We start from the raw sequence: 25,090 nt of genomic DNA, 5'->3' as shown, positions 1-25,090 counted from the left end.
ATCAGTTTTGTCATCAACGCGAATTGGATAAGATTGAACAGAATTTCTTGACCTTGGAGGCGGGTAGTATGACGAATCGGAAGTATACCATAAAGTTTAATCAAATGGCTCATGTATGTCCTGATCTGGTTACTCCCGAAGCTAAGAGAATTAAGAAGTATGTGAAGGGTCTTCCAGTGGATATTCGTAGGGGCGTGATGACCACCGACATGAGCTCGTTCCATTCGGTGGTTACCCTAGCGGGCACATTGTATGATCAGAGAGAGAAGCTACTGCCGTCTGAGACTAGGAAGACGTGGAACTCAAATTCGCACAGTAAGCGGCCCGGGGGAAACAACTTTAACTCGGCTGAGAAGAGAGTAAAAACTGAGACTTCGGATTTTAAGAGGGATACGACGTTTGGTAAATGCAAGAAGTGCGGGAAACCGCACAGGGGGGAATGTAAGTTTGGATCTGGTTCCTGCTTTCGATGTGATAAGACTGGACACCCCCATTACGAGTGTCCGATGTTGACGTGTTTCCGATGTAAGGGGGCCGGTCACTTAGCATCAAATTGTCCTACTAGTAAGACGGGGGGCTCCGACCAGGCGACTTCCTCGAGGGGGAAGATGGAAGAAAAGCCGAAGGCCAAGGCGAGGGCTTTCAACATCTCCAAGAGAGAAGCTAAGGACGATGCGGACGTTGTTTCAGGTACTTTTCCATTATTCATTTTTTTTATAATCTCCCGTTTGTAATTCCTCATTCTCGCAGAAATGTATGTGTAACTGTCTAGCTAAGTAGTAGTGTAATGTTATCCCAGGTGCCTTTTTACTTGATGAATTACAGGCTTCGGTCCTATTTGATTTAGGTGCCAATAGAAGTTTCGTGTCTACCGCTTTCTGTTCGACGTTGAATAAATTACCTGAGCGTGTAGTTGATGTGTTTAAGGTTGAGGTCGCCGTAGGGAAGTCCATTTCCGTGTCTAGGGCTATTCAGGGTTGTTCCATCGAGTTTTCTGGGTATAGATTTCCGTTGTGGCTGTATTTGATGCCGTTGGGCTGTTTTGATGTGGTTCTAAGGATGGACTGGCTCACGAGTGTAGATGCTCAGATTATTTGTGGTCAGAAACTTGTGCGTTTAAGGGCCCTGGATGGGACCCCATCACTGTTATCGATGATCGAAGTGGTGCGACACCACATATTATATCCATGATAAAGGCGGGAAAACTCATGCAGCGGGGTTGCGGGGCGTATCTGGCGTATGCTATAAACGTGAAAACCGAGGTGGCTACCGTCGGTGATGTTCCTATTGTTCGGGATTACCCGGATGTTTTCCTTGATGATTTTTCAGATGTGCCGCCGGATCGCGAGGTCGAGTTCCAGATAGACCTTGTGCCGGGTGCAAAACCCGTTGCTCGAGCTCCTTATTGTCTAGCACCAAATGAAATGAAAGAACATATGGCTCAATTGGAAGACTTTCTTGACAAGGGCTTCATTCGACCGAGCATCTCACCTTGGGGTGCCCCGGTCCTGTTCGTCAAGAAGAAGGATGGTAGCATGTGGATGTGCATCGACTACCGTGAATTGAATAAACTCACTGTGAAATATCGGTACCCTCTACCAAGGATCGATGACTTATTTGATCAGCTCCAAGGAGCTAGCTGGTTCTCGAAGATCGACCTTAGGTCCGGGTATAATCAGTTGAAAATTCGTGAGGAAGATATTCCTAAGACTCATTTCCGCACTCGTTATGGACATTATGAATTTCTCGTGATGTATTTCGGTTTGACCAACGCGCCAGCTGCGTTCATGGATCTTATGAACCGGGTGTGTAGGCTGATGCTTGATCGTTCTGTTATTGTGTTCATCGACGACATTCTCGTTTATTCCAGGAGTGAAACCGATCATACTCTTCATCTCACGGAAGCTTTGGAAGCACTGCGTAGGAATAAGTTGTACGCAAAATTTCTAAGTGCTCTTTTTGGTTACACGAGGTTCAATTCTTAGGCCACGTTATCAACCCGAGTGGTATTTTGGTAGACCCTGCAAAAGTGGAAGCCGTGAACAATTGGGAATCCCTTAGTCTCCGTCTGAAATCCAAAGTTTTCTGGGCTTGGAGGGGCATTACCGCCGTTTCATTCCTGACTTTTCGAAAATCGTTTCATCATCGACCAAGTTGACTAAGAAGAGCGTTAAGTTTGTTTGGGGTACTGAGCAGGATGAGGGTTTTCTCGAATTAAAGAACAGGTTGACGCATGCTCTGACTCTAGCTTTACCTAACTGACGATCTGGTGTCTATTCTGATGCCTCTTACCAGGGGCTTGGGTGTGTTCTGATGCAGCGGGGTCGAGTCATAGCTTATGCCTTGTGGCAGCTAAAGCCTCATGAGACGAATTATCCTACTCACGATCTGGAGCTGGCGGTGGTTGTGTTTGCTCTTAAGTTGTGGAGACATTATTTGCATGGTGTCCATTGTGTCATCCATACTGATCATTAAAGCTTAAAGTATTTCTTCGAGCAAAAGGAACTAAATATACGTCAGCGTCGGTGGTTGGAATTGATTAAGGATTATGATCTGGAGATTATATACCATCCCAGTAAGGCTAACGTGGTAGCCGACGCGTTGAGCCGGAGGGAGAGACCGAAACCTATTCGTGTGAAATCTTACCAGCTTATTCTCAAACCTGATATTTTGAAACAGATAGCCAACGTTCAGAATAAGGCTTTACAGGTGGAATGGATTATGTCAGAGCGTATTTGGGGTCAGGAAAAATTGTTGGAAGACGTCGGTGAAGGGTGAAGTATAAGGATGGTCGTTTATGGGTACCCAGGTATGGGGGGATTCAGGAGTAAGATATTGGATGAAGCACACAAGTCGCGCTATTCCATTCATCCGAGCGCGACCAAGATGTACCAAGACTTGAAGATGAATTACTGGTGGCCTGCGATGAAGTATGAGGTGGCTCAGTACATGAGTAAATGTTTGACCTGCCTACAAGTCAAGGCTGAACACCAGAAGCCTTTCGGGAAACTTCAACCTCTGGAAATACCTGAGTGGAAATGGGAGCATCTTATGATGGATTTTGTAACTAAATTGCCTCGCACTCCTAGGGGTAATTATGACACCATTTGGGTAATAGTGGATAGATTGACCAAGAGCGCTCACTTCTTGCCGATTTGAGATACTTATAATTCCGAGCAGCTGGCCGATGTGTTTATTCGTGAGATTGTTTCTAGGCATGGGGTGCCGTATCTATTGTTTCGGATAGGGATATGCATTTTACCTCCAGGTTTTGGAAGAAGTTTCATGAGGAGATGGGTACCAAACTCCTCATTAGTACCGCTTATCACCCGCAGACAGTTGGCCAGTCCGAGAGGACCATACAGACTCTCGAGGATATGTTGCGGGCTTGTGTTATCCATTTTGGTGGTAGTTGGGATCATCACTTACCGTTGGTCGAGTTTTCTAATAATAACAGTTACCACGCCATTATTGGGATGCCGCCGTTTGGGATGTTGTATGGGCGTAGGTGCATGACTCAAGTCTGTTGGGGCTCCATCGGTCAGAAACAGTTGGGTAGTTTGGAGGTGGTCGAAGCCACCACTGAGAAGCTTGATAAGATTAAAGCTTTTATGAAGGCCTCTCAGGATCGCCAAAAGTCCTACGCGGATAAAAGGCGAAGGCCTATTGTGTTTGAGGTCGAGGATCGGGTTATGTTAAAGGTTTCTCCTTGGAAGGGTATTATTCGTTTTCGTAAGAGGGGGAAGCTTAATCCGAGGTTCATAGGTCCGTTCCGTATCTTGTCATGGGTTGGTGAAGTAGCGTATAGACTGGATCTGCCCGATGAGCTCGCGGGGATTCATCCTACTTTCCACGTATCTCATTTGAGGAAATGTTTGGCAGATGAGGAGGCCCATGTGCCTCTTGGTGATATTGAGCTTGATAGTAAGTTGAATTACATTGAGGAACCTATCGCTATACTTGACCGTCAGGAACGGCGTTTGAGGAATAAGGTGGTCAGACAGGTGAAGGTACATTGGAGGAATCGTAGGGGTTCCGAGGCCACTTGGGGATCCGATGACGAAATGATGAAGCTCTACCCGCAACTGTTCCTTTCGCATCGGGATTCAAGGACGAATCCCATTGTAAGGGGGTGGACTTGTAACGCCCGTCACTTTCGTTTAAAGGATGGAAGCTATGTAGAGTATGTATATCTTTCGGGATTTATCTGGCATTCCCCGGGGGGCCTTCACGTTGTTCCACCTTTCATAAAAGAGGGACTAGAGTGTAACTTGTTATTTTATATCATAAAACCCTAGCCCCTCCCCCCCTTGGCCGATCGCAGGAAAGCAGCAGCAGCAGAGGCTCTTTTTTTCCTTTTTCCAGCAACAATCTAAGTGCAAAAATCATATTCAAGGTTAGTTTAATGTTAATACTAGTCTTCTACACCTAAAACCATCTTTATATCTCGCGTATTGATCGAGAAATCACTTGGTCTAGGCTTACCGGGTGACTGTGCATTAGAGCAGTTTCGGGGATGCGGTGATTGAGTTTTTTTCTCCATAATCTTCCTAGGTATGTCCAGTATAACATACTTTAAAATCGTGTGCATTGGTGTCCGTTTGATTGGTCAACTAGTGGTAGATTGAAAGCTAGTATTCGGTTGTCTAGAATAGTGAATTGTTGCGATTAACTTGAAGTAATTAACAACCAATTCAGTTTGGGTATCTTCGGTTTGATATACGGGCTATTGGAAAATTATTTTTTTAGGTATTGGGGCTGAATTGGTTGTCGGTTACTCAAACGGGTCGGTACAAGGTGAATTCGCGTTTATTTGATAGTTAGTGTGTTGTGCTTGCAAGTTACCGACCCATCCAACTTGTGTAGTGTCGTGTGGACTAGTTGGCTGTGATTTTATTAATTTTGGTCCACACGGGGCTGAGTTGGTTGTTAAGTGCCAAACAACTCATAAACGCGCATATTCGTCTCATCTAGCAACTCCCGAGGGGTAATTTGGGAATTTTTTATTCCCGGGAGTATCTAAGGGACGTTTTGGTATATTCAAGGCCTCGGGGGCTGTTATAATTGAACTTGGTGAGGTCGAGGTTTTAGGTAACTCGAACCATGTTAGAACGCATCGTAGGATAAATGAGTCCTTTCGGTATCGTTAGTAATTATTGTGTATAATCCGACACGCGTGTGAGTTGTGGGAGTATTTAGGGGTTCTCTTGCTCGTGGTGACTTTGTGCCTCGTGTTAGGTGAGTTCATGATGCCCGTTTTCACTATTTTCAAGGTTTGGGCTACCATACACACCTAACTGATTTTATTTGATAAACTGTTTAAATGATTTTGCATAGGCTTACTTGTATTATGGTATATCTTGTGATGATATTTAGGTATGTATACACATGTGTTACCTTATGGCCCATAGGCTTAATTGTATTATGGCATACCTTGGAATGATATATATGTATGTTTACACCTGTGTTATCTTATAGCCTATGATTAGCAATGTTAATTAGTTATTATTGATTAAGGATGGTTGCGTATGCCTACTGTGTGATGGCGTACGGGGTATGGTGATCTTGGTTGGGCCAAACTATACTACTCAGGTTCTAAAATCCTATGGCGGGCCCTGGAAAGCCCGTGAGGGGGGAGGCTCGTGTGGCATGATCACCATCGGATGGATTGTCGCGTGCATGATGATTTTGGACGGGCCAAACTATACTACTCAGGTTCTTAAATCCTGTGGCGGGCCCTGGAAAGCTCGTAAGGGGGGCGGCCCGTGTGGCATTATCATCATAACGGGGTCCCTAAAATCCTGTATCACGTGTTTGGGTCGTACACGTGTTCGACCATGATGTTATTACTTGGATGTTATGCATAGGGATATATATATATATATATGTATGTATGTATAAGTATAGCTACATATCTTTTAACCTTTTGCCTATTTCTGCATATCCCGTATTATATTTAAACTCTTGGAATGATTTATATAAATGTCGTTTATTAAAGCTTGAACTCACTCAACTCAAGCTGACTTTGTGTGTATGTTAGTGTGAGTTTTAGGTTTTGAGGAGGATGCTTATCGCTTGGACGTGCCCGAGACTACTTGGACGGTTGAAGGCATATCTAGTCGGGGAATTCAATAATGAACTCTGTTTCTTTTCAATTATTACTAAACGTATTCAAATTTGGTTTTGGGCATATTTCCCGGGTTTTGGGAACTGTTTTAGTACTTATGAATTTCGCTGATTTTATACTATGAACTGGTTTTTAAAATAAAATGAATTGCTTTGGGTTTAAAATTTTGTTAAGTTTTTGATGCGATTACCAACTGTAGGATACCCGGGATTCGGGGTCTTACAAATCGGCGGTCTACGTTCCTCCAGAAATCTTCCAATACCCTCTCTGTCTCGGTTTCTGTTCCTCCACCTGTCATATTTCACCCTAACCAGTTCCTCAAACTCCTCATCTACGTTTCTCGGCTCAAACCCGTCATTCCTTTAACCCACCCTCCAATCATCCCCATTACTACCATCATTCCTCGGTTCTCGTTCCTCCTCATCTCCCTCTTCTTCGTCTTCAGTATGAATACTGACATGATCAAAGTCCCGTATAATCGGCTGTCGGTGATGAGGGGTATTGTTCGGGGCTGATGGCCCGTGTCTGTCAAGGTTTTGGTTTCGGTTTCTGGATTGTCGGGCTGAATTATGTGGTTGTGGATTGGTGTTTATTGGTGGTGGTTGGTCATTATTTGGTGGAATTTGGTTATTTGGTGGGTTAGGCTCGGGTGGCGTGTTTTTGTTTTGATTCTGATTCTGACCTTCCATTTCTGACTCTCTGATCTGAGCTTGGTTCTGCCGAGCTAGCGTTCAATTTTTTGCTCGTAAATCAGTGGAGAATCTCTTCCTGAACGGCGGGTGTGCATAAATATGTTACCTGCACAAATAACACACCCTGCATAAAATGGGAAAATAAACTAAACTAAAATTAAAATAACAACTAAATTAAACTAAACAAAACAAAGAAATCAATTAACACAAAAACACAAAGCGACTAACTCCCCGGCAACAGCGCCATTTTGGTCCTAAACTGTCGCTATCTAGTAAAAAACAAGTAAATCAATGTCCTAATCACCTTAAGCTAGTCAGGGTAAGTAGGGTGTCGAACCACGAGGAGTATGTGGTCAGTGTGAAGTGAAATCAATTCCTAGAATTATGAAGTAACTTAGTTAATAGTGCTGATCACACTAGCCAATGGATTTGAGTTTTATACTAAACGAATAATTAATCAAGTATTCTATCAGTCGAACAAAGCAAATCACACCCAGGAATCCAAGTAAGTAACCAAACAGCAAACTCATGCAACTTAACAAATAAACTATTTTGTGTCAACTACAGATTGACTAACCGGTTAAACCTTAGGCATCCACGCTCGCTAACACACGACACTGGTTATCAAACGGTCCCTAACAGTGTGACACAACTAAGGGCAAACGTATGCTTTCTCACAATTAACAAGTCAAAACAATCCTACGAGCAATTATTATAGCGACCGACAAACTAATCATTCTGATCGAAATAAACCTAAACCGACTGATTGTACGGACATACTAAACATCAATACTCATAGATTAACATTAAAACAATTACAATTAGTTGTTCTAGTACATGAGAATTAAACTGAAATATTACAAACTATACATCCCGGGTATGACTCGAAGGGTCTAGCCGCGTCTCGGCGTCTCTCGGTCTTTGATTACAATGTTATGGAACATGTATGAGGCCTTGAGATGATTGGGAATGATGGTAGGCCGCTCTCCTTCTCTAAAAATGCTCTCGAAACTGAATTAATCCGTAAAGGGTCGTCAAAACGAGATATAAATCAAAACCCTAACTTTCATGATTCTGGGGACCATCGCGTAGTGCGATGGTCTCCTCTCCTGGTCCATCGTGCTACGCGATGGACCAAAAGTCAACGCTGATAAATAATTAAAGGTCATCGCGTAGCGCGATGGTCTCCTCTCCTGGTCCATCGCGCTACGCGATGGACCAAAAGTCAACGCTAATAAATAATTAAAGGTCATCGCGTAGCGCGATGCCCTGCCTTCAACACCCATCGCGCTACGCGATGGGTCGCTTCACTCAGCAGGTCCAAAATGATGACTCGGTTCACGTGCTGGACATCCCGAGTCTTCATCCTGTGCTCGTACAGGTCCAAATTAAGCGCGTTACGTACCTGTGACCTGAAACACAATAAACACATATGAAGTACCAAAGTTCCTAAACTAAACAAATAAAACAACTAAGTTAGCAAACTAAAATATGTACAAATAAACTGAATATCATCGAGTAAAGGGTATGAATTAGTACGTGGAAAGCCGAGTTGTTACACTCATTATGATGTAGATTTTGAAATAGTTTAGAAGATACGTGAGTTATTCATATCTTCCAATGGCATAAAGTTATGGTTAGCAATTGAGATCTTTAGGGTCTTAGGTTCGAAACTTGATTCAATGGGGGTTTTCCTACAGTGGTTGATTTCCTTCTTGATTGTGTTGTTTGGTGAGTCAAGCTTGAAGCGTCAAAATCAATATAGACGACTGACATCACATCTCAAACTCACTTAAGTATTGAGAATAGTTTCGCATGTTGTTCAAAGTAGAAAACAAACAAAGGATGATAAAAATAAGAACCAAAGGACAACACATATTCAACTCTGAAAAGCCGAAGAATATAAAGGAAGTCAGTACAAAGCCCAACGTAAAACATATAAAGCTATGAATAAAAAAGAACAAAGTAAAAAGTCAGGCAGGCGTACAACATCTAAAGCTGTAAATAAAAGGAATTTAGAAAACGAAAAATAAATTTAGTAAATAAGGGTGTCTAGGGTGGAGTTCACCTAGGATTCACTCATCAAAATTCGGTTTTCATTCGGCTAAGCCCCCTAATCGATTGGATACCATAAATCGGCTTCACAATCGAGTATGCTAACCAGAAGTGTGAAGGGGGGAAGGAAGAGAGAAAAACACATATGGGGCTTGATCATATCTTTTAATTTTTTTAGATTTTATATATTTTCTTTATAAATCTTCATACAACCCATAATAAATATTCATAAATCTCTACACACTCCAAAAACACTATTTTTTAGTTAAACGAGGATTTCTAGTTTTTATCAAAAAAAAAAAAGAAAAAGAAAAAAAATAGTGTAATTGGGTTGAATTATTTGACAACATTACACCATGGAAACACGGTAATGGTTAAGACTTGAGATCTTAATGGGGTATCAGATTGAGTCAAGCCTAAAACGTTAAAATAAGCATGAACAATTAATATTCTGTCATGTTGGTTCCAACTGCAGTTAGAAAAATCATATCGAAAATAAGTATTTATAGTTTTTAGAGTTAAGTGTCATTTTCATACATGTGGTTTGTTCAATTACGCAACTTCGTTGCTGTTTTTGAATTCATTACTAATGGATACCTAACATTTTTAAAAACATGTCATTTTAGTACTTTTTTTAATCCCGTCTATTTTGTTCGTTAAGTAAGGTGTAAATTGGTAATTTCGTTTATGTTATTTATTTTATCTTTTGAGTTAAGTGTCATTTTCATACCCGAGGTTTGTATAATTACGCAACTTTAATACATTTTTTGAATGTATTTCAACTGGATACTTGGTTTAGTTTTGGATTTATAACAAATCAAAAGAGACATTACATATTACAATTAAAAGGCCATCTTTATCCCTAAATGAACATATCACCCCCTACTCATAGATCTTCAATCCCTAACCATTGTTCATCTTCAAGTTTAATAAATTCAACTTGGTGCTTTGCCCATGTGGTTCGTAACCGTTGTTTAAACATCTTGGACATAATGTGATCCTAGTCGGCATTTTTATTGCTGTGGTAAAAAGGTATGCTAAAATATTATTTTTATTCACTTCTGACCTAATTAACGATGTTAGTCCTCCAATTTTTTACCTACCTGATGTTATACTGAAATGTGCGAAGTTGTGGGTTTATCGTACCCGAACTTCGAACAAAATTAATGCACATGAAGAAAATGTAAGAACAATGGCTAAGATGAACTTAGATATCTTGAAGCTACTTGAAGAAAATTGCCAATCAAGAACAAAAGGCTAAAAGTTGTGTTACGTATTTTATGGTTGTTTTTCATTTTCTATCACGCATTTTAGTGACATTTTAATTTTAATTTTAATTGTAATATGTAATGTTTCTTTTCGTTTGCCTATATATCCAAAACTAATCCAAGAATCCATTCGTAATAAATTCAAAAAATATAATAAAATTGCGTAATTAAACAAACAACAAGTATGAAAATGATATTGCCTATATATCCAAAACTAATCCAAGAATCCATTCGTAATAAATTCAAAAAATATACTAAAATTGCGTAATTAAACAAACAATAAGTATGAAAATGATATTTAACTCAAAAGAGAAAAATAAATAAAATAAACGAAATTACCAATTTACACCTGACTTAACAGTCAAAATAGATGGAGTTAAAAAAAATACTAAAATTGCATGCTTTTGAAATGACGGGTGTCCCAGATACAATAAATTAAAAAACCGTACTAAAGTTGGGTAACTAATTGAACAAACCAACTAAAATGACACCTAACTATGGTTTTTATTTCCAAAAAGGAGTGCAAACAATTGGGTTGAATAATTTGATGACATTAACACCATTGGCAGTCCGGTATTCCTGCACCTTGATCTCCAATGGCCTTGCATCCACACAATCTATTCTAAATTAAATAACAATTAATCAGGTAAAACTTCATTCTTTATCTCTATATATTTTTTTGCCCATCACCTGTTCGTTAAAACTCCTCAAAGAGCAAAAATTTATAAAAAAAGGGGAATTTTATAGATATTGGTTTGAGCTGAGGGAACCTTTGTGAATTTGAGTTGTTGATGAGGGAGAATCTGGTTTGTTTATTAAATCAATCTCCCTCATCATCAAACTTCAATATTGTTTTTCTCTCAGTTTGATCAATAAAAAGATCATCCCAATATTATTGCTCTTTTTATAAATTTTTATGCTTTAGTTGTTGAAGTATACCCAATTTCGATCGCCTTGATTCGGTTTCATTCCACATTTGATCAATCTTGTTTGGTTGATTTAAAAATAGGAAGGATTCTGTTTCTCCGTTTGTAAATCTTTTTTGTTTGAGAAGACGAAGCCCACCTCGGGTTTGGTGGGCTTCTTCTGAAACCTTCAAGAAAGATGGGAAAAAAACCCATAAATAAATTAAAAAAAAAAAAGATTTTTTTAAGGTTTTCATAATGTTGATCTACTTTGTTACCTTCCTCACTTTCATCTTCTTTTACAACTACTCTCTTTCAATCAAGCAACTTTCTTTCCAGTTCTTGGAAGATTTATCAATCTTGTTTCCATATGTTAAATCCTTAAACAATGCACTCTCTGCATACTTCAGCTCAAATATGGAATCCAAGGCCAAAAGAAGATGCTACAGCAAGCTGAACACAAAGATAGAGAATATTGAAACCAATACAACATCAGAGTCAAGTCTACTGGATTTGCCTGATTTGGCATTGGAAACCATTCTTGAAAAGCTTGAGCCTGCTGACCTTTGTAAAATGGCTTGTGTTTCCGCTTATTTTAGGGACATTTGCTTGAGTGATTACCTTTGGAAACAACATATGAAGCATAAATGGGGTACAATTATTGGCTTTGTTGCCCAAAAAGAGTGGATGCAGCATGTTGCGTCTCAAAAAGACAGCCTTGATGCGGTGGAAAGTAAAGGCTTTTTGTTTAAACTTTGGCCTGTTATGATGTTTAAGTTTAATGATGAAAGAAAACCTATTCAGCCACCCGACACTTGCTCGATTGTGTCATGTTACCGAGCCCTTGAGATCGGGAGGTTCTGGTTTCCTGCTCAGATTTTTAACCGTGAGGTATCGTCATCTTTCTGTTAATATTAATGCTTAAAATTGTAATATCTTTAATTTAACCGATATTAATATTTGGGATATGTTAAATTTCTCGGTTTTACAGAATGGGCCTGTTGGATTTGTGATGTCATGCTATGATGCGAAGCTGAGTTATGATTCTCAAACCGATACTTTTGAGGCTAGGTAGAGCTTAATAATATTTAAGATATTTTTAAATATTTGCATAAAAGAAACATAAAGTAGTAAAATTGATGATGTTTTGATTTGATCGAGCAGATATCCGCCACACGGACCAAGGGCTGTGGCATCAGAGAACGGGGTGACATGGGATAGGCTAAGGGAAGTTCCCGTTGATAATTCACCACATGATCTTCATAATTCAACATGCTTGAATGAATTGAGACCAAACGATCACATGAGATTCAATGGAGAAGAAACAAACAGTTTCCATACGGTATGCTCTTGTTCTACACACAATTATTATTCTGATGAAATTATACATAAGGATTTCTCTTATCTTTATGTTTGATACATCATACATGATTAGATATCTTAGCAATTGCAATCCTGAAAATGTATCATATTGGTTACAAGTCATCCATAATGTAATCAACCTTTAGATTGTTTTATTGGAAAATAAGTAAGTGTTTATTTCTGAAGTATTATTGAAATTAAACTCAATATATTTGGAAAAGATATAAGGAATTCTTATTATGAGTGAACAAAATCTATTGCAGGTTGGTGGTATGGTGTTATAGGGCACTTAGAATCATGTGATCCTAATGACGCTTAATGCAGGTGCCACGAAAGCGGTGAGTAGATCTTCATTTTCCTTCCAAAAAAAAATTGTTGTAAATTTTGTCTCATTTACTTAATTATGGCACAATTACACATTAGGTGTTTATGTTTTATCTCAAATAGGTCAAATTTAAAATCCATTTGTTTTTAAAATGTTTAAAAAATGATAATGTGACAGATATGGTGATGCTGGAGTTCAAGCAGTATGCACCTGGTTTGCGATGGAGACATATGACGATCAACAGGAAAGAACACCGTGAAGAAGGAAACGAGACGGACGGGTTTTATGGAGGAATTAAGAAACTATATAACAAGGATGAGATCTCTACGTGGCAGCGATTTTGGCAATAACTAAGCATAATAGCAAGTAGAGGTTATATCTTTTTGTAGGATTATTTTGGAGAAATGGGTATCACCCCAAATGTGACATAAACTACAAAGATAATCTTTTGGGATATATACAACTTCATTTACCTCTTTTTGTCTAATCAATATGTGCTTGCTTTGTGTTAAGTAATGGTGTAAAGTATGTGCATGTGTGATTAAAAGTAATCCTTTGGGATATATACAACTATTTGTTTCATTTTGTGCTTCAATTTGTTGTACTTTTTGCAGTAGTTGTTGTACATGTTTACTTTACACGTGCTCTTCAAACCTTAAAACTGTGGTCATTACAGTTTTGTCATGAATTCAATTTCTTTGTATATTGTTTCGTATAAATTCACATTAATGCATGTCTTCCTATAAGGTGTTTTTTGAAATGCTTAATGGTTTTTTACATCTTAATAGAAGATCCTTGGTGTCTTCCGGGCTGGACTGATGAAAGAGCTATATAGTCACGAATCAAGATTCTTTGAACTTAGGCATTTGGGTGTGCTTCATAGTGTAATCGTGGATACAAGATTAGAGGTTAAATCATAGATACCCTTTCAATAGTAATTTTCACAATAAATATGTTACTAACTATCACCTTCACTTAACCACTCGCATATACAATCTGTTATTCTAAATCATAATTGTTTTAAGCTCACATAATGTGTCCAAAAAAGCTATACCAAGATGGTAACTACGGCATCGGTGATACATGTAGACTAAGAGCTGTTCTACAATCACAATGGCAAATCCATTATTTAATTTCATCCATGGGGTCAAAATCAGTCATGTCATAACAACTAGGATCAAAACAGATGTGGTAAGAAATCATACGTTGAACAAAAATATATGTTCAAATTATCCCTTTTTGTCTTCCTCAATGATATTTTAAAATATGGGTGGATGAAAATATCTCTGATGTGAGGGGTTTTAAACGAAGAAGTTAATTGTTGTTTGCTAATTGGGTTGAAATATTTAAAAATAGAAATTTTAATGACTAAAATTGTCAAGAGTTTAGTGATTGGACCAAAATAGTTAAATCAACAAACCACTTACCATTGTCTCTTAATTTTTTTATTTTTTTATATATAAGAAAGCTAATTACTTATACCACCTTTTTTTTTCATAACCTAGACCACTATAGAACAAGATATGTGCTATCCGACAATTAAAAATAAACCAAACTAGAAGGTTTACCGCACTTCGCAAGCGTGGGCATGAAACTGGCAATTGTTGGTCTTATCGGTTCATTACCCTACACATCCAAGGGCATGAAATTGGCAGTTGTTGGTTTTATCGGTTCTTTATGTAACATTTCGGTTTTCCGTTTTTCTTTTACTTGTAATCATTACCCGACCCGATTGTATTCGGGTAAATAATCAATAAATTTCCGCATTTTTTAGTATAATTAGATTCGTTAATTCATATTAACTATCAAAGATGTGCAAAAATGACCCTTCATTAACAAAAATCCCATTTTGTGTCCAATATCAAAAAGCAAGGGCGTAAGAGTAAATATTATTTAAAATTAAAATAATATAATAATCCCTTCTCCTCCCTTTATCCGTCACCGACGGACCCCCCCCCCCCCCCTCCTTATCTTGAGCCTTAATTCTCGGGTATAATCAAAAACTGATCTCACCAAATCGTTTGTTACCAAGAAACGATCCCACCAACACTTCAAAATTGATAACGAATTATGCTTATGAACCCCCGACTGATTTAGGACGATAACACTATAAATACACCATGTAAATTCAGTTAATCGTGCACACACCTTCCTCACAACCCCGCGACATAAAGCCCTAACTCAATTACTCCATACAAAGCTGTTAAGATCTGTTTCTAGTTCGAGCAAAAGCCGCAAGTTTGATCATCGTTCTCCCCCGTTCCATCATCAAATTCTGTTAATTAAAGCATGTTTATAAATCGTTTTTGATCCATTAACAATAACCCCAAGTCAATTTAATCAAACAATGAACGAATCAACGAATTTAAGATTTAGGGTTTGTAATTGAAATTGGGTACTGGATTGTATCTGGTTATATGTTTTTAAATCTGTTATGAAACGCAAACTGAAGCACCAGCCTAATGGCTGGTGCGTCTCGTGTAAGGCCACTGGAACCGGTCTAGGCGCGGGTTCGAACCTCCCTGGACCCGGCTTTTATTTATTTATTTATTTTATTTTACTTAAATGTTTGTTATATTTTTATTATAATCATAATATAATAATAAATAAACATTAATCTAACGAAACTGAACCTCGAAAGTGTTATTTTGGCCATGGTTTTGTGTCATAAGTATGTATACACTTATACTCATAAACATACATATATATGCATATAATGCTATAAAACAAATATTATTCTATTTATTTATTTGTTCATATATATTTATTTATTTTTATATAGTACTAAACCGATCAGTCTTAAAGGTCCGAATAAAATCTCCCATGTTTTTTTTATATATATACATATATACGAATATTCATTTATATATATTTTTTATATAATTAATGTTTCATTGAAACATATATATATACACACACACACACATACATACATACTAGTAGGTGTGCCCGCGCGTTGCGGCGGGGACACAACACGTATTCAGTCGGTATGATCTGGTTTGGGGTGGAGATACTACAAAAATTCGATGACACCGGTACGGTTCATGACTGTATCGTAGTTCGCTATAGGTCAATGTAAGAGATCTTAGTGGAGGTTTAGTAAAAACAAGACAAATGAGACAAAGAGAGTGAGAAGTGTTTAAGGTCAACACAAGACAATTTGCAAGATGTTATTCGTTTATGTCAATCATATTGCTATATACTGTAGAGCAATCTGCTAGTTTCCTTATTTATTTATTTTTATTTATTTTATAGTTTTATTTAAATTAAAATTTTCGAGCTAATAGCATTAGTTTGTCATAAGCATGACATACTTAATCAAATAACAATAATAATATTTAAAATAGTTATATTAATAATACTAATACTATTGATTACAATGAAAGCAATAATAGAAAATATCATAAGTTGTAAATAATCAAAATACTATTATTAATAATTTTAACCAATAACAACGACGTACACTTAACTAAGTTTTAATTACTAACAAATATTATAAATAAATTCTAATAAAAACAACAACAGAAATCTAAATATTTATAAATATGAACTAATTTAATTTATATTCAAATAATACATTCCCAGATATTTATGTTATTCTGAAACTTTTTACCACTATTGATTACTTAACTTGTTTTAAGCATCAAAAGGTCAGCAATTGCAGCCAATTCCACTATACTAAAGAAGTGAAAGTTGAAAAAAAAAGTAAACTATGATAGGCTGTTTCTAAGCTAAATATATCAACAAATTCATAGAATTATAAGAAAATATAACGGTCTATTATGGACCTTAAAAAAACAACCAATTTCAACCAACAATACTGGCTATAATATGTCTTGACCCTGAGTTAAATGGATACATTTTTAAGATGTCCGCGTGTTGCAGCGGGGATACAATAGGAATTTGGTTTGTGGCACGTCGATCTGAGTTTTATTTAAAATGACAAGAGATTAGATGACTAAAAAGTCCTGGTATGAAGTCCACCTAGCGGCGAGTAAACTTGGTTTTGAATAAAATTCATATAAGACCATAGATACTTAGGGTCGCAACAGGAGTCATTAAGGGCTTGGTTCGTTATGGTACATTGTTGTTGTATATAAAATTGTGGTAATAAGTAAAAATAATATATTGTGTTATATATTAATTATCGAGCTGAGTTCGCGAGTTAAATGTAGAGTTGTGCAAAAAAAAAATAATCCAAAAAAATACGAAAATCGAACTTGAAAAAACCGAACCAGATGGTAAATTCGGTTATCTGATTGATTTCTAATCGTATCCATATTGTGAATTCAGTTCTGTTCGGTGACTGATTCCACAAATCTTTGTACTCGGTTTAATTAACTAACCAAATTATAACCGGTTTAAGCGAAAAATAAACCGAATAAATCTAATCAAATGAAACAAAAAGTGCCGAATAAACCGATATCTTGTTTATAGAAGTCCTTAAATTGCTAACACTTTGTTCCTCATAAAGACATAGTCATCTAGTCTTAGGCATGTGGTGATGACCCTGACAAAAAAATCAAAAACTTAAAAAGAATGAACTTACATATACATTCAAAGTGAAAGCAAATAATATTTATATTATATTTGTTTCTCCATCCATGGCCTCATTACCGCAATTTGCCAACCTTTACCCGCCTAAGCTCTTTAAGCTAAAGCCCCGCATCATAATCATAGCAAATGAATGCATTCAGTTATCAAGTTAGCAAATTACCACCGCTATCCAAATTAAGTCGCTAAAAAAACATTACAATTAATTGCTGAAATTACGAACCATGAAATCATGTATACAATTGATACAATTTGGTAATTTGGAACGTGAATTTGATACGAAATTGAATACCTGGATAATGGCGGTTGTAGAAGAAAAAGATTAGAGGTCAAATGAACGATAATTGGGAGGTGAAATAGGGGTTGCGACCTGAAAGGTGTAGGATTCAAACGGAAGGTAGGCTTATAAAGTGACACTGGTGGTTCACATTCATCTTGACACGTCTAAAGAACGGAATTGATTGCTTGGACCGTCTTATTGCATTACGTAACCGAAGTGAAATTGATGGTCGCTGGAGTAAGATCGGTGACATGCATTAGGGCTTTGCCGGAGCGTTAATGTACATTTGATTTTAAGGTGTCTTAAGGAGAGAGAATGAGGGAGTTGAAAAGGTGCCTATATGCATTATAATATAGATAATATAGATATAGATATATATATATATATATATATATATATATGTGTGTATATATATATAAATAATGTTATTAATACTTAATATTGGTTATTATTTATTTAAGATCTATTTACTTGAAAATATAAGCATGGATAAAATATATCACTTATATTATTTACCACATAATAATATTAACACTAATAATAATAATAATAATAATAATAATAATAATCTCAAGTATAATAACAATAAATAAGACATCTAAAACCTAAACGACTCCCATTTATCAAACCAATTAAATCGCAATAATGACTAATAATATCTCATCGACTCTCAAATCATTATTGGTTCTTTTCCTCATTTATTAATACTATTGTTAAACAATTAGGGCATCTTTGTTGACGTATCTCGAAGGCTTGAACGTGCTCTTTCTCACTTTTTATTATTATCTCACCCGTAGTTAATCCACACATATGTAAGTAATTCACATTCCCCTTTTTACTGTTTTACATTTTGAGGGCGTTATGCGTTAATCAATTTTTCATTACAATTCCACTGTTTGCGTTATATTGTAACGCTCATTAATTTCCGTTAAAAGATTGAAGCTTTGTAGAGTTTGTATATTTATCGGGACTAATCCGGCATTCTTCGGGGACCTCCATGTCATTCTTTTAAGTCACATTAATTAACTTTTGGTCCAAGAGTTTGCATTTTACAAGGTGGAGGGCCTAGGTGTAACATTTTAATATAACAAACCCTAACTTGCTTCCCTCTCTCTCTAGTTGCGATCGATAGCTTCTTCATCCCTCACCATCGATTTTTTTCAACAGTTCCAGCCATTCTCCAGGTATAATAATCTAATTCCATGTTGGTTCTAGGACTAGGAACTTCTTTTTCACCATTAAACCCTTTGTTGAACACGTTAGGGTTGAGTTTTGATTATAACAGTTTCTGACAGATTCATACTTGCTTATTTTTCTGTCTGTAACTCGATGTAAATTTATTGTTTTTGATCGATTCTTTTTACCATGATGTTCTACTTTTAGTCTAGTTTCCAGAAAAGTATAATATGTAATTTTTTGGAGATTTGAATGGTTTTTATGATTTTATAAGATCGTGTGTCAAAGCTGATGCGGGGTGACGGATTCTGGTCTGTCTTCCCGACATCATAACTCTTTTTCGACAAGTCCACGTTGGTTGATTCCACTTCTGAAAGTTCACATTTTGAGTTAAGATTACAACCCAATTGGAATCTATTAATTTGGTTTGGTAATCAGTTTTAAACAAATAAAACACTTTTGCTGCACACTGAAACAGCTGCACGTACCTTTCTGTGTTGGATAAATTTTTATGATTTTTGTATTCATTGGAAAAATATAAGAAAAATATTTTTAAAAGCCTAAGACATTTATTAAACTCTGGTAAAAATTTCATAATTTATTTCTATGGTTTTCCTATGTAATAAAATACATCTTTACATGCTAAAATCTGCATGTTATACTAGTTATTGATCGATACTTTCGTTTTAGGCTTAACCAGTGGCTGTCCTTTTGAACACTTTCAGGGCTGTTTTGATTGAGGTTCTTACTCCATAATCTTCTTAGGTATGTCTAGTGTAACATACTTTAATATTGTGAGCTATGGTTTTCGTTTGATTGGCCAACTAGTGATAGATTGAAAACTAGTGTTCGATTGTCTAGATTGTAAAATTATTGCGTTTAGCGCGAGGTTTGAAGGAATTAACAACCAATTCAGTTTGTGTAACTTCGGTTTGATATACGGGCTGTGGAAAAATGATTTTTGTAAGTATTGGGGCTGAATTGGTTTTCGGTTACTCAAACGGGTCGGTACAACGCGAATTCGCGTTTATTTGATAGTCGGTGCGTTGTGCTTGCGAGTTACCGACCCATCCAACTTGTGTAGTGTCGTGTGGGCTAGTAGGCTGTGATTTTATCAAATTTGGTCCACACGGGGCTGAGTTGGATGTTAGGTGCCTAAACAACTCATAAACACGCATATTCGTCTCACCTAGCACTTCTGGGGGTAATTTGGGAATTCTTTATTCCTGGGATTATCTAAGGGTGGTTTTGGTAAATATATGGTCATGAGGGCTGTTGTAATTGAAATTGGTGAGAACGAGGTTTAGGTAGCTCAAACCATGTTAGAACACCTCGTAGGATAAACGAGTTCATTCGATATCGTTATTAACTATTGTGTATAATCCGACAAGCGTGTGAGTTGTGGGAATACTTAGGGGTTTTCTAGCTTGTGATGACTTTGTGCCTCATGTCAGGTGAGTTCATGATGCCCCTTTTTACCTTTTTACGTTTTGGGCTAGCATACACACCCTATTATAATTTTACCCGAATTTACTCATTTAAACTATTTGGATGGTATTACATAGCCTTATTCGTATTTGTGGATTTATGAAACTATGTGTGAATTATATTCTATGCCTTAGGATATTTTAGACTCGTTTATGGTCATATCTTCCTTAAGGTTATATATATTACTTATGGTCTAAGCTCGAGGATGTTATTAGGCCTAGTATTAATTCCTAGATTATCCATTATTTATGGATTGTATGTGATGATATTGTTTGGTTGAATATTTGAATTAGATGTTTGTAAGTGTGTATGTGAATGTGTATGTTGGTAAACTGTGACCGGGTCAAATATATTACTTGGGGAAAACCCGGGGTGAGGAGGCCCATGTTGCATGTTTATATCTCGGCGGGTCAAATATATTACTTGGGGAAGACCCGGGGTGAGGAGGCCCGCCGTTCTGCTAAACCGTGGTCGGGTCAAATATATTACTTGGGGAAGACCCGGGATGAGGAGGCCTGTTTTATGTGTTTAGGTTTGTTAAACCGTGACCGAGTCAAATATATTACCTGGGGAAGACCCGGGGTGAGGAGGCTCGTGTTGTGTGATTTTTATTTTATTAAACTATGACCGAGTCAAATATATTACTTGGGGATGACCCGGGGTGAGGAGGCTTGTGTTGCATGATTTTGTTGGTTTTTGTTAAACCGCGGCCGGGTCAAATATATTACTCGGGGAAGACCCGGGGTGAGGAGGCCCGTGTTGCGTGTTTGACCAAGAGAAAAGTATTTATCTAATTACTTATGCTTTTCTCCAAATCTTTTTATATTTATTAAATAAATCTGAATTATGGATGTTACTTATAAAACTTGAATTCACTCAGATCAAGCTGAATTTGTGTGTACGTTAAATTGATTTTCAGGTTAAGAGGAGGATGCTTACCGCTTGGATGTGCTCGAGACTACTTGGATGTTTGAAGGCATATCTAGTCAGGGAAACTAATAATGAAGACTTTTTACTTTTAATTATTATTAAACGCATTTAAATTGGTTTTGGGCATACCTCCCATTTTTTTTGGGAATTTGTTTTTGACACTTTTGGTTTCTGTTGAATCTATACTCTGAACTGGTTTCAAAATAAAGTGAATTGATTTGGGTTTTAAATTTTTGTGAAATTTTGAATATAATTACCAACTGTAGGATTCCCAGGATTCGGGGTCTTACATATATGATATTGCTCAATTAGCTATACGTGCAAATGTGATTATGTGTTTAATTTATGTTTTGGTGGTGGGTATCTCATCCTCATCCTCATTAGTATGATCATACGCTATTGTAGTAGCTCGTGATCCATGGGATTTGAGTGAAAAGACAACTTTTATATTATTGTTATATTATTGTTATGCTAGTTGTAGTATTTCATATTATCGCAAGGAATTGTCATTTTTATATTATATGTATTCAAAAACCGTGATTACTTGCTCAACTTTATCTTGACAAACTATGTATTTTCCCGCATGGTGCAGGTAGCTATATTGGATGAAGCAAGAGGTTTAAAGAGTAGATTCGACCTTAGGATGCATGATGATGAACTTATTTGAATTATTTTTAATTGTAATGTATACATTTCTTGTAAGACAATGCTTGTGTTTTTGTGTACTTGAATAATATGAATTTAATAATTTAGATATTGACACGTGGATTTATTTTAGTGCTTTTTGAGCTATGATACAATTATGTCACGCCCCGGCAGATTCCGCCGTAGGTTGGGGTGTGACAGATTGGTATCAGAGCCGAATGCTATAAGATAGGTGGTTAGATGTAACGACCTAGTAGCATGTTTAGGGTCCCTATGAGTGTTCCTATACATGCACCCTATTTGTTTAAATTTTTGAACATAGCTTAATTTATTTAAATTTTTTATCATATACAATTGCATACGAAAGCATACACTTATTCTGAGGCCATGCCACAAAATCATTTTTCAAAAATTTAGGACGATTTTTAAATCGGGAAATTCCTTAAGAATTCCCACCTTTTACCTCCCCTCTCCTTGAGGATGATTCGTATAACGAATACGTAGTAACTGTAAGGATGATCCCTTGACACCAAGGCTTGCGAGCCTAAGGAAGTGCAATGCGCATACATCTGAATTAGCCGTGAGACATGGTTGCCTTCCTGGAGGGTGAGGTGTGAGTGTGCAACTTGTTAGGCCAAAGCGTATCACACCAAACGTTCACGAATCTACTACCCTCATTATATCAATCGTGGTCATGTGACGATCACATCCTTAATTTATAACCGAATTCATGGTGATACGTGACTAAACTTGGTTTTCCGTATTGTGTTTTAGTTGAACAGTTGGGTGAAGTACGCAAATACAGGGTGGTTCCCGAAGTACTTCAACCATCTATCTCAACACCCCCCTCACAACTCAATTTTAATCAATTTTATTTGGTTTTCGATATCTTCATTTCGTTGGAAGGAACCATGGTGATTCATGAAATCCTAACCAAGAAATGAAACCCCATGTTTCAATTTTAAGTTATGTTATGAAAATTTATTTATTTATTTATGTATTTATTTTATTTATTATTCCTCATTACGTCAACACTTATAAAATCACGTCTCATAAATGACCTCATTCTCAAACTCAACCACAAATTCAACCTCAAATTGTTAAATAGAATTCACAAGTATCAATTTACACAAACTCATACATTTACAACAATTACCCAAGTCACATGAATTTTACACATTTGATCCTTGCAGTATGTCTTCCCGTCTCATCAACCGTACCCACCGCACCGACAACTCGGGCCGTCGCATGTCGTCTCGCATTACGAAGGGAATCGTGGAAACCCTCCCAATGGTCATCTCTCAACTCCAAGCCGTGAATGCCGCTAATGTTTCCGCAAACTCTAACGTTTTCACTATCAAGCAATTCACCAATGCTAACCCGACCGACTACTTTGGGACTGAGGGTGCTACAACCCTTCTTCAATGGTTCGAGCACACGGAGAGTGTGTTCCTCCACTGTGCATGTCTGGATGACAAGAAGACCATGTATGCATCAAGTGTTTTCAAATCGAATGCCCTTACTTGGTGGAATAGCAAAAATAATGACCTTGGGGCTGAGGTTGCCATGGCCTTGCCATGGGATGACCTCAAGAAGCTCATGTTAGACCAATTCTGCCCGAAATATGCCGGAAGTTGGAAGAAGAATTCTGGGATTTAAAGCAAGTAGGAGGTGATAATACCGCTTACAACAATCGGTTCCACGAATTGAGCGTCCTTATCCCACACATGGTTACTCCTTTGGAACGTGCCATTGATAAGTACATCACGGGTTTGCCAATGCAAATCCAAGATTCCGTCCTTAGTCGTGACCCGAAAGAACTTCATAATGCCATCACCCTAGCCGGTACACTTACTAAAAACCACGTCAAGGCCGGGACCTTGACGCGGAAAAGTTCCAAGAAGCCCAATGATAAGTTCGCATCCAAGCCCATTAATGAGTCCAAGCCCACATCCTCAAAGCCCGAATCCTCCAAACATAACCACAACCTCAACTCCTCTCATTACCGCAATAACAAACGAAAGCCCAATTCACAAAATTTTGTTATAGCCCAACCACAAGCCCAACAAGCCCCTCCAACCAAGAAACCATACACCGGCCCACACCCATATTGCAACACTTGCCAACGCCACCATCTGGCCCAATCCACTCGCCGAGTGTGCACCAACTTCCACCAATTCGGCCACCTCACCCAATACTGCCTAGAAGCACATCGTGTGCAAGCCGCTCCACCGCGGTTCGCACCGTCAAACCAACCCAACCGAACCATCCCTCATGCTCCAATCACTAACACCGTTAGGGCTTGCTATAATTGCGGTGATCCAAACCACCTCCGCAACGCGTGTCCTCGACTCGCTCAAGCCCATTAAGCCTATGTTGCCCCACAACCCTACTACACCTTCCAAGCCTACCAAGTTCAAACTTACCAACCTCAATTACCCCAACTTATGCCTCCTCCAAACCCTCAAGCTCAACCCATGCTCATGCAAGCCTACCAAGCTCCAACCCCTCAAGCTTCAACTTCTTAAACACAAGCACCTCAAGGAACCCAAGGGCGAGCTTTCACCATCAATGCTCATTAAGCCCGAAACTCGAACGATGTAGTGAACGGTACGTTTCTAGTTAACAAGCATCATGCGTCGATATTATTTGATTTGGGAGCCGACAGGAGTTTCATTTCCTTCGATTTTGAGTACATACTTGATGTGCCCCATAGAAAATTGTCTAAGCCATTCACGGTAGAGATAGCTAACAATAGTTCGATCGTTATTGACTCTGTTGTCCGTAATTGCACGTTCACCCTTAACGGGAAAAAGTTCTCCGTTGATCTCATTCCGATGCAAATGGGTAGCTTCGACGTCATCATTGGTATGGATTGGCTCTCTCTTCACCGTGCTGAAATTCTATGTTTCGAAACGATTATTCGTATCCCTATCGAAGGTGGCGTAATTCTAAACGTCGCCGGAGAAAGACCATTCTCAAAGCTAAACCTCATGTCGTGCCTTGAAGCCCAACGTTAGTTGCGTCAGAAGTATGTCGCTTTCTTAGACCATGTCACCACAAAGGCCCATAAGGAAAGACAACTTTCCGATATTCCAATTGTTCGCAACTTCCCCAAAGTCTTCCTCAAACACATTTCTGGACTCCCTCCCATACGTCAAATGGAGTTCCGTATTGATCTTGTACCCGAAGCAAACCCCGTAGCCAAGGCACCGTATCGTCTTGCACCTTCCGAGATGCAAGAACTCTCGAACCAAATCCAAGAACTCACGGACAAGGGTTT

At 37.9% G+C, this 25,090-nt stretch overlaps 1 pseudogene across 1 annotated transcript; it reads left to right on the top strand.

The window, feature by feature from the left end:
* Positions 1 to 11,284: 11,284 nt before the first annotated feature.
* LOC143533825 (F-box protein At2g26850-like) lies at positions 11,285 to 13,084 on the top strand (annotated as a pseudogene). Its single transcript, XR_013135426.1, has 5 exons — positions 11,285 to 11,938; positions 12,039 to 12,118; positions 12,212 to 12,389; positions 12,673 to 12,747; positions 12,912 to 13,084. The product of XR_013135426.1 is annotated as an F-box protein At2g26850-like (transcript).
* The last annotated feature ends 12,006 nt before the right edge of the window (positions 13,085 to 25,090 follow it).

This window comes from Bidens hawaiensis, unplaced genomic scaffold (genome assembly GCF_021521415.1).
Source record: "Bidens hawaiensis isolate Kalapana, Puna unplaced genomic scaffold, B.hawaiensis_p1.1 tig00009922_1, whole genome shotgun sequence".
NCBI lineage: Eukaryota > Viridiplantae > Streptophyta > Magnoliopsida > Asterales > Asteraceae > Bidens > Bidens hawaiensis.
This window is presented reverse-complemented; position numbering and strand designations above follow the sequence as displayed.